This window comes from Octodon degus, unplaced genomic scaffold (assembly GCF_000260255.1).
Source record: "Octodon degus isolate 3935 unplaced genomic scaffold, OctDeg1.0 scaffold00166, whole genome shotgun sequence".
NCBI lineage: Eukaryota > Metazoa > Chordata > Mammalia > Rodentia > Octodontidae > Octodon > Octodon degus.
In genome coordinates, this window is record NW_004524742.1 from 4,918,519 (window position 1) to 4,927,739 (window position 9,221).

A 9,221-nucleotide genomic window follows, 5' to 3' on the forward strand; every position below is an offset into this window, starting at 1 on the left:
TATTGAGAAAAGTAGCAATGAGACAGTTTCCAAAGAGGTTAGTAGGACAGTTACAATAATTAAGACATTGCATATTGTTTTCTTTGTAGTAGTTATTCATAGTACAAGATACAGACAAGATATCTTGTCTAAACACTTAGTTCAAAACTTTCTTCTCATTGAACTAAGAAAAAGTAGCTGTACATCTATGCTATTCTGTATATACAGGATATATATATTTTTTTCACTGCAAAATGAACCTTCATTTATATTCCACTCCTTTAAGTAATGAGTCACTGTAGGGTGGGGAGTCCACGTCCTAGGGGTCTCAGGGTGTGGAATTGCTGAGCCAATTTAGTTAAGCTTTTAACTTCTCAAGTTGACAAAATGTATCAACCACTATAATAATTTTACTCCTTACTGGCTCCCTTTTCTTCCCTATCACATTCTTCATCTTTCTGGTACTTCTTGGGGTCACTTCCAAATCTATGTGTCAGGGTTCACTTTGGAAAAACTAGACATTAAATCAACATTTGCTCCTTACCAGTCACTATTCTAAAAGCTTTAAGGGCAGACTCTTTCAATTCTTCACTCTCTTAATATTTTTGAAAATGTCATTTTCATTTTGCAAATAAGAAAGCTGAGCAATATGAAGTTAGAGATCTGACCCAAGTTCACCAGGCTGTCATGACTTGGTGCCAAGGTCCAAACCATAGCAGTCCAAGATGAAAAGACTGGAGTCTGCTGATCCACACAGTCAGGGCACCCAATGGATAAGTATCATGGTTTCCTTGAGAAGCTCTTAGCAAAGTCTATTTGCTCACATCAACTCTGAATCTTGTTTCTGATTTTAACTGTTTTAATTTGGATGATCTTGGCCTGTCACTGGAAGGCAACTGTTTATCAGAAGTGCTAGTTCTGTTTCTTATACATCAAACTCACTCATGGGGCCACAGCAAGTACAGTGCAAGAGAGAAAATTAATGTGTCCTGCTATCTTGACTAAGTGAAATTTGTTATTTCTGCTGGTCTCCTTGCCAGTGTCACAGAGTAGATATGGCCTTGGTGCTAGTCACTGTTTTCCAAGGATTATGATACCAGTCATAGAGATCGAGCTGCTAGAGGAAGAACAAGCTAGTTGGTGTGGGAAAGGAGAGAACACCGATTGAGTTCTGTCTTAGCCAGGCTGTACGTAAAGGGCTAGTGATGCACACACTTGGCAGTGTGCAGCACACTGGTAGAAAACTGCACTGCAACTTGAAGGAACTGAAACAAGGGTCAGTGCCTGGATGTGGTGGTGGCTAAAATCACAGGAGCGCATAGGTCTTGAGAACGTAGAGAATGAAGGAATTTAAAGGATGGAACTTCAGGAATCCCCTTTTGTGCTGTCAAGATGAGGAAGAGAAATTATCAAAGCAGATGGAGGAGTGATAGTTAGAAAAGTACGAGAACCAGGATAGTTCCAAGGCTCAGACCTGATGGCTGGGGAGTGGTTCAGGAAATAATAACTAAATGGCAAATCACTGTAAGTATTCAGAAGAATAAAGACCAAAAGTGAAATGTTATGCTTAGCATGTCTCTCACTGCATAGAGTTATAGAACATAAAGTTATAGAACATAATGTTGAGCTAAAAACCCAAAAAGGGAAGTGTTTAGAGCATGTAAAAGGTCTTAAGTCTTATACACTTTAATCAATTCATCCTTCGCTTTCCTAAGGGCAGTACTACGCCTGACATGACTAAGTGGAACTTTAAAAGTTGGATTTTTTTTTTCTTTAGAGGCAAGACACTTCTCCAAATTCCTTAGGCAGAGGGCTTAACTGCCCTCTCTTCTCATTTTTCTAAATTAAGGGACAGAATATGCTGATGCTAGACCTGGAGGGGCCCACTTTCTTTTCCTTGGGAAAAGGAGAGAGCAGAAACAACCTTTGGGTAATAAAACAAATCTGGAGACTTAGAGTGTCTCAGTATCCCATCTCTCCTGTGCTCCTTGCTGTAAAAGCCTCTTAAAAACTTATGTAATGATTTGAGTTCCCTCTATATTCTCAGAGAAAACTTGTAAAGAAAGCTTTCTCCTTTTTACCAAAAATAAATGGCCTCCTTTGGCTTGTTCATTGGTGAGCAAACTATCCTAAGACGCCAGTAATGGGACACCCCAACAAATGGATTCCGTCAACCCCCAAAGCTTTCAAACACACTTTTTATGTATTTAGTGTGAGGTCAATAGGGTCTCACTACACAAATCGGGCTCATAGTGATCCTTCTGATTTTAGCTTCCCAATACCTGTCAATTATAGATAGTCTCAGCATGCCCTGAAGGCAGGCTGGCACAGCTTGCTGGGGCCGAACCCCCATCCCTGGGTCTGCCTAAGCAGGCACTTTAATCTGCTAAGCTATCTGGCCAGCCCTCAAACACACTCTTAATGTGCAGTAAATATTTAAGTAGGAAATTTTTAAGATTAACCTCAACCCTCATTTTCTTTTCTTTGTTCTTTGTCAGCAATGCTATCAGTTCTAAACAATACTGTATGATCTTTAGGGAACCATTGCTCTTGCCAACCTAGCAAATTTCTACATATGTTTGCCATTTTTAAAGACTTAAGCCATAGCAGATTCACTTAACAGTACAACTTAACAGAAGACAAGATAATCTTGTTTGATGGCTAAGCTTGCGCCCCAAGATCTTACTTTACCTCTCCGCCATTATCTTGAATTCAGTTACAAAACAGAAGACAGTAAAAATTAGCATTAAGCAAGAAGGCTGGAGACCTGTGCTCTAGTCTAACTTTCACCAATGTGGTCTAGAGTTCATTAAGGGGTGAGTGTGGGGCTGAGTTTTCTCATTTTAGACGGACAGGATTGACTTTTACAAGGGATTTCCAGGTCTGGAAAATCTGCTGGTCTCTGATGATGATTTCATCTCTTTTGTGGCAAAGGAGGGAGGAAAAAGGGAAAAGAGAGAGAGGTGAAAGGAGAGGAGAGAGCTAAAACACAGGTAATAAGTTATCCTTAAAGTCTCATTCATTTATTTTTAATTCTATTGTTTTAATTTCTATTTTTTATGTTATGATAACTTGCCTTTTTTTCTTCATCTTGAAATACTAAGGTTTGAAACTAAGGCTTTCATGCTGAATTACATCTTCAACCCTTTTTATTTTTTATTTTGGGATAGGGTCTTGCTAAGTCACTAAATTACATAGGCTGGGCTCACTCTTGGAATGCTGCTTCTGCAGATTACTGGTATTGCAGGTGTTTGCCATCACAGCCAGCAATGGTCTGTCTATTATACAGTGACAAAAACTGTCAGAAGTTAGAGTTTTTGTGTGCTTTGTGACAATGCAAAAAGTTGGCAACTTCATGATATGAAGTTGATTTTTTTTCCCTGCAAATTTTTCTGGTCTATGGCCCCACTACAACAGAATGCTTATTTTCTCCTAAATTCTAGATTATGCTAAGGGGTGATTGAAAAAGAAGGTGAATATTTAAATTTAAAAACTTAAAAGACATATTGACAAGGAAAGATGGGAGAAGTTTAATCAAAGAAAGGGAGTAGTATTTTGAGGAAGATTAACAGCAATGTATTTCATCTATAATGCATTTTTAAAATTTAAATATTCAGCCGAGGAGATAGCAGTGCAGTATAAGTATCTGCCCAGCCAGCAAAAGGTCCTTAGTTCAATACCAGATGCCAAAATAAATAAATGAATGAATGAATAAATAAATTTAAATATTCACCATTTTTTATCACTCCTCATTAATCAAATGTTTATGGTAACTTCAGTCAAGTAAAAACACTATAGTATGTCTTCATGTTCTTTATTCACCAGCTCTGCCACTGTATGACTTCTGCCTCTTCCCCAAAGTCAAAATGAAAGGTAAACATATGGGGTCAACTCAGGAAATTAAGGCACCCACAACAGTGCAACTAAGATGCAAAAGAGAATTTCACCGATCAAAGATTTTGAACCCATATAAGGCTATGCTAAAAGGTACCCTCCACCACAAAAACAAGGTTGGCATATCACCCACTTTCTGGGGGGTCCAGGACCCTGAAGCTCTGGAGTAAGCACAAATATCCACAGAAGACAGCCCAGGAGAAATAAGCTTGCCCACACACCATTGTCAAGGTTTCCCGGGCCATGGAGTCAGCCATAAAGGAGACAGAGGCCCGTACACTTGTGTCTTTTGTAGATGTCAAGGTAAAATAAGCACCAGAGATGGCTCAGTAGAAATAAGTGCTTCCCTGGCAAGCGCAAGGGTCTGAGTTCAATCCCTGGTTCCACCAAAAAAAAAAAAAAAAAAAAAAGCATCAGATCAAACATACCGAAGAGGCTCTAAGTCATTGATATGGCCAAAGTCAACCCCTCGATCAGACCTGATAGAGACAAGAAGGACATATTCAAGTGGCTTCTTGTCAAGAGACTTTGGATGCTGCCAACAAAATTGGGATCCTTTAAACTGAGTTTGGCTAGCTAATTCTAGACATACATGTTTTTCACCAATAGAGAAGTATGAGATAACTGTGTTTGAAGCAAAGGGGAGTATTTTAAAAGAAACTGATAGTAATTTGTCTTTTACTATAATAATATTTTTTAAAATTAAACATCCAGCAGTCTGATCACACCTCATATCCATGTGATGGGAAGAGTGCAATATCTCTGAGTTTTATTTGGACATCAGTTGAGAGCAACAGGAATCATCCAGCTTCCCTGACAGTCTCAGAAGCCCTGGACTCCAAGAGTGCTCGGCTATGCATGTTGGAAGTGATAGTGACATATTGAGAAGAAAGCCTAGTTTGCATCCTCAGGCACTGGAGCTCCAAATGCCAACAGAAAATTATGTGTCCTGGTCATGGAGAGTAAAAAGATTTGCTTTATCAAATTCTATGAGTTATTTGAAAGAAAATTCTACCACCTTTAAGATACTGGAAATAAGATTTCCCCAGAACAATAACAAGTTGAACCCATGGGTTGCCCGTAGCCTCACTGCCCTAGGATCAGAAGCACAGTTGTTTACCTACATGTCTACTAATGAAATACTGGTCTTGCCCTGGCACCAGAAACAATGGCATAAAATGACAGTCATCCCCTTTCCCACTGCGTAGCCGCTGATTTCAGCATGAACTATTGAAACTGCAGGGAGGCAGAGCCAATTGTTGCTGGCAGAGGCTTCAATAAATCTGTGCCACTGAGCTGCGGGAAGAATTAAAAAGGAGAAATTAGAAACCAGAGGCCTCGAGTTTCCTACAAGTGAGACTTACTTGATTAAGCACTGTTCTATAAACCACTAGATCGCAATCTCAGAAAGGCCAAGGGAAAGCCTGAGGGGGATGGATGTAGATTCCAGAGGAAGCCATCAATTTCAATATGCCATAGCAACAGAATACATTCCTCATTAAAAATGCAGAGGTAACACAGCTCAGAACAAAACTCCCTAGAAACAAATAAGGGAAACTGGTATTGGTGTTCACTAACAATTGCCACACATGAGCTGTGCCCAGGACATTTTGCTTATTGGGCAGAAAATATTTTCCTGAAATCAGAAGCAGTGTGTGTGTGTGTGTGTGTGTGTGTGTGTGTGTGTGTGTGTATGTGTGTGTGAGAGAGAGACAGATTGAGAGAGGAGAGAGGAGAGAGAGAGAGAGACAGAGAGAGAGAGACAGACAGACAGACAGAGAGAGATCAAAGGCCTCATGAAAAAAAGTTGAATGAGAATAGAACTTACAGAGAGGCTGAGGCACAAACAGACCCCAAGGGCAGGCAGTGGAAACCAAGGCACAGAGGTATCTTGAGCTTTTATTCTGGGCACTTTTACAAAACAGTGTGCTAAGCATTTTTGAATCACAAAGCCATTTAATCCTTAAAATAAGCCTGAGAAGTAGGTATTTTCATCATCATTTTCCAGGAGCTGCAACAGACTCTGAGCATTTAAATAACTCCTTCAGGTCTTTAGTATACTTAAAAGAAATAGTATTAGTCAGGACTCACACCTTTATCTCATTGATGTCAAAGATGGTGCAATACACAGTGGACAAAGTATAAATTTCTGGTTAAACAGAGGCTGACCAGGAGGCAAATGCAAATGAGCTACCTAGGAGACTTCTGGCAGCTTAATCTATTTGCTTGAACTCACTGGTCCAGGTGTGCTCAGCTTGCCATCAACCCCGCTGTCACATTTACGTGACTGTCCACCTGCCCTGGGACAAAGCCCGTTCGGAGAGAGGTTTACTGGTAGGAGCTTTCTCCAGACTGGCTTATTGGTTTTGATCTTATAAACTTAAAGCATCAGAAAAGGACTAGGTGAGTAGAGAGGAGGAAGGGGGGAGGAGGAGGATGGAGATGGGGAGGAAAGAGTGAGGAGGGAGGAAGAAGAGGTAAAGAGGGAATTTCTATGTGTTCAGCTTGAGGGAGTTTAGGTAACTATGCCTGGGATCAGCAGTTGTGAATCTGTGGCATTTCTGAGATACCAAATATCCTCAGGGAGAAAAAGGTATTTTGTACACATCTATCTCCTCTCTAATGAAGAAAGGAATTTGGGTTTCAATATGGCTTCCCAGTTTTGGACCAAAAGTGCTAAAAAACTTAGTGCTAAAAAGCTTAGTAGGAAATTTTTGGTGGCATTTCCTTCTTGCCCTGCAAAAAGAAGCTTCATGATTTAAACACCTGAGCAAAAGCACATGAAAGCATTTTTCCCCTTTGCTAATGGAAAATAAATCTTCAGTCAATATCTGGACAGTACTTACATGTAAGGTGAAATATTAACAGCGATGGTAGCTAGCAGAGTCAGCTCCCACAATCCACCACTCTATCATCATTGCCCTTTATACTTTCCCTGGACAGAACCTGAGTCAATGCAGGCCAAAGTCATGAGTGTAATAATACATTTTCAGCAAATGGATGGCTCCTACAATTGGGAGGTGAGGATAAAGTAGATATTGATAGCTGATTGTATTAATATTGATATTGATAGCTTTAATGTTATATAGAGTTTAATATATCTCCAATAACATGGGCAAAAGATATCTTCATCCAACGTGGTCTCTTTAGCTTCTATGTCCCCATGCATGGTCTGTCCTAGCTAGTCATCAGAGTTAAGACAGCCTTCCCTGTAGTGAAAAGGAAAAAGATGTATGAGGCTCTCGGCCAGAGTGGAGGGGCCAGGGTCTTTGGCTAGCAAACAGAATGGAGCCAACTCCCCCTCCTGGTATCAAATCCACAGCCCTGGCCTCATTATCACCATTTTGGCAACTGGCCACAATAAACAATAAAGTGTAGCAAATGAGACACTTCACTGTATGACCATGATATTTCTTATTAATGTTTTAAGCCTACATAAATCATACTGGTAGAATGTGTTTAAAATGATCTTTTATGTGAGAAAATCCTCAGAACCAATACTTCAAGAACCTGCCAGAATATTTTTTTTCAGAAGAATAACTTTTATGTCAATAATCATGCCTCAGCCTCATCAAGCCTTTCAAAAGTTACTACCTAAAAGTTATCTGAGAAGATAACCAGGCAACATGTGCAGTTTGGCCCCCAGGTGCATGATTGCTACTGCAGGATCTTCAGGAGCTATTTATTTTGTTTGCCCAGGGCCCCAAAACTTCTGGCTTTCATGGCTCACTTTGAACAACTCAAGAATCTCCAGGGCCTCATATTGCTCTCTAGACATTTCACTGAAGTCCTAATTGTGTCTGATAGGTTTCCGCAGAGGCAAAAATCCTATAAGCCTTTGCTTTTACTCTTAGAATGCAGTCTTACCTCAGTGATGGAGGGAAGAAGAGCAATGGTGGGCATAGTGGTGAGCAGGACAGGGACTTTCAAAATGCGCAGAACCACAGTGTCTCAACTTGCTTCACACAGACTTAGAAGAGCTATTAGGTTCAGGGTGGCACTTCTAGAACAGTAGTGGTGAACCTATGGCCACAGCAGGTTCTTTGTATCACTGAAAGCTCTAAAAGATCCACCATCACTGTTCCAGAAGAAAACAGTTTGGGTACAAATTATAATACACATTTTTCTTAGTATTTTTGATGTCCAGGATAAAAATATGTAATTGTGGCTTGGAAAGAAGTGTTCAGGCAGAATTAAAAGACACTGATCATCCATATGGGAGTGTTACCAGGTGAACAATGACCAGCTGTACTCCCAAGCTCTTTATGTCCTTTTCAGTGAGTTGAACAGCACAATGAGTGACTGTGGAAGTTTAACATTTACTTTAGGACAGAAAGAAAGAAGAAAAAGAAGCACCAAAGAGGTGCAGTGAGGGAAAGAGAAGATATGTCCTACAAGCAGAAAGGGCCACTGCAGGAACAAGGCAGCAGTGGCAGTGAAATCAGTGGCTGTCATCTGTTATGGTTCCTTTCTGACATCGAATCCAGGCAGTGCCATCAAAACTCCCCTTGACCTTGTGCTAGAAGATTGGTCTCAGGTACAGGGCTTGTCTGGGTGCATGTCAGAAGATTGGCATCAGCTTCCAGGCTCTGAGGATCTTCTGCTCTGCATGGGGTTAACAAGTCTCTGCACTGGACAGCTCAGGCCCAATGGCCCAAGCTGCCTTATCACACTTCAATCTCAGATCTCAGGGACGATCTGCTTAATTATGGAAATGGTTGAGGTTTTCGCTATCCTCTGGCACCGTCATCCTCCGAGCCCTCTTGCTAGTGCCCCTTGTGTTGAGCATCTCTCCTGCAGAGAGCTTCCTGACCAGCAGACGGAAGAGGGCGCCCTAAACCCTTGGCCTCACAACGACCCGTTTGACTGTCCCCAAACCCTAGAAAACTACCTAGGGCAGGGAGGGACCTTCAGGGGCCTGGAAAGGCGAACTACCCTCACTCTCTAGAGTCCACAGGGCGGGCACTCTGACCTGCGGAGTAAAGGTTAAGGGTGCATGAGTCTTCCAAACTGAGGATAGAGTGGGGACCTCCGGAGGCTCCCCGCGAGCCAAACTTCAGTTTTGCACAGTGGAGGCTGCTGGAAGAGCGTACGCAGGGGATGTTGAAGCCGGATAAGGGCTTCTCTCCAAGTGTATAAAGGGCTATACAGGGAGTCGCAAACTTTGCCAAGCAAGAACAGCCATCCTCAGAGCGCGGTTCTCTCCTTGGAGCCCAAGAGAAGCAAGCTGCACCAGTGCAGCTGGCCCTTCCAGGGCTGGGGTTTGGAGAGGGCGACAGGGTATCTGAATCCAAATTCAAAAAATCTCTCTCTCTCTCTCTCTCTCTCTCTCTCTCTCTCTCTCTCTC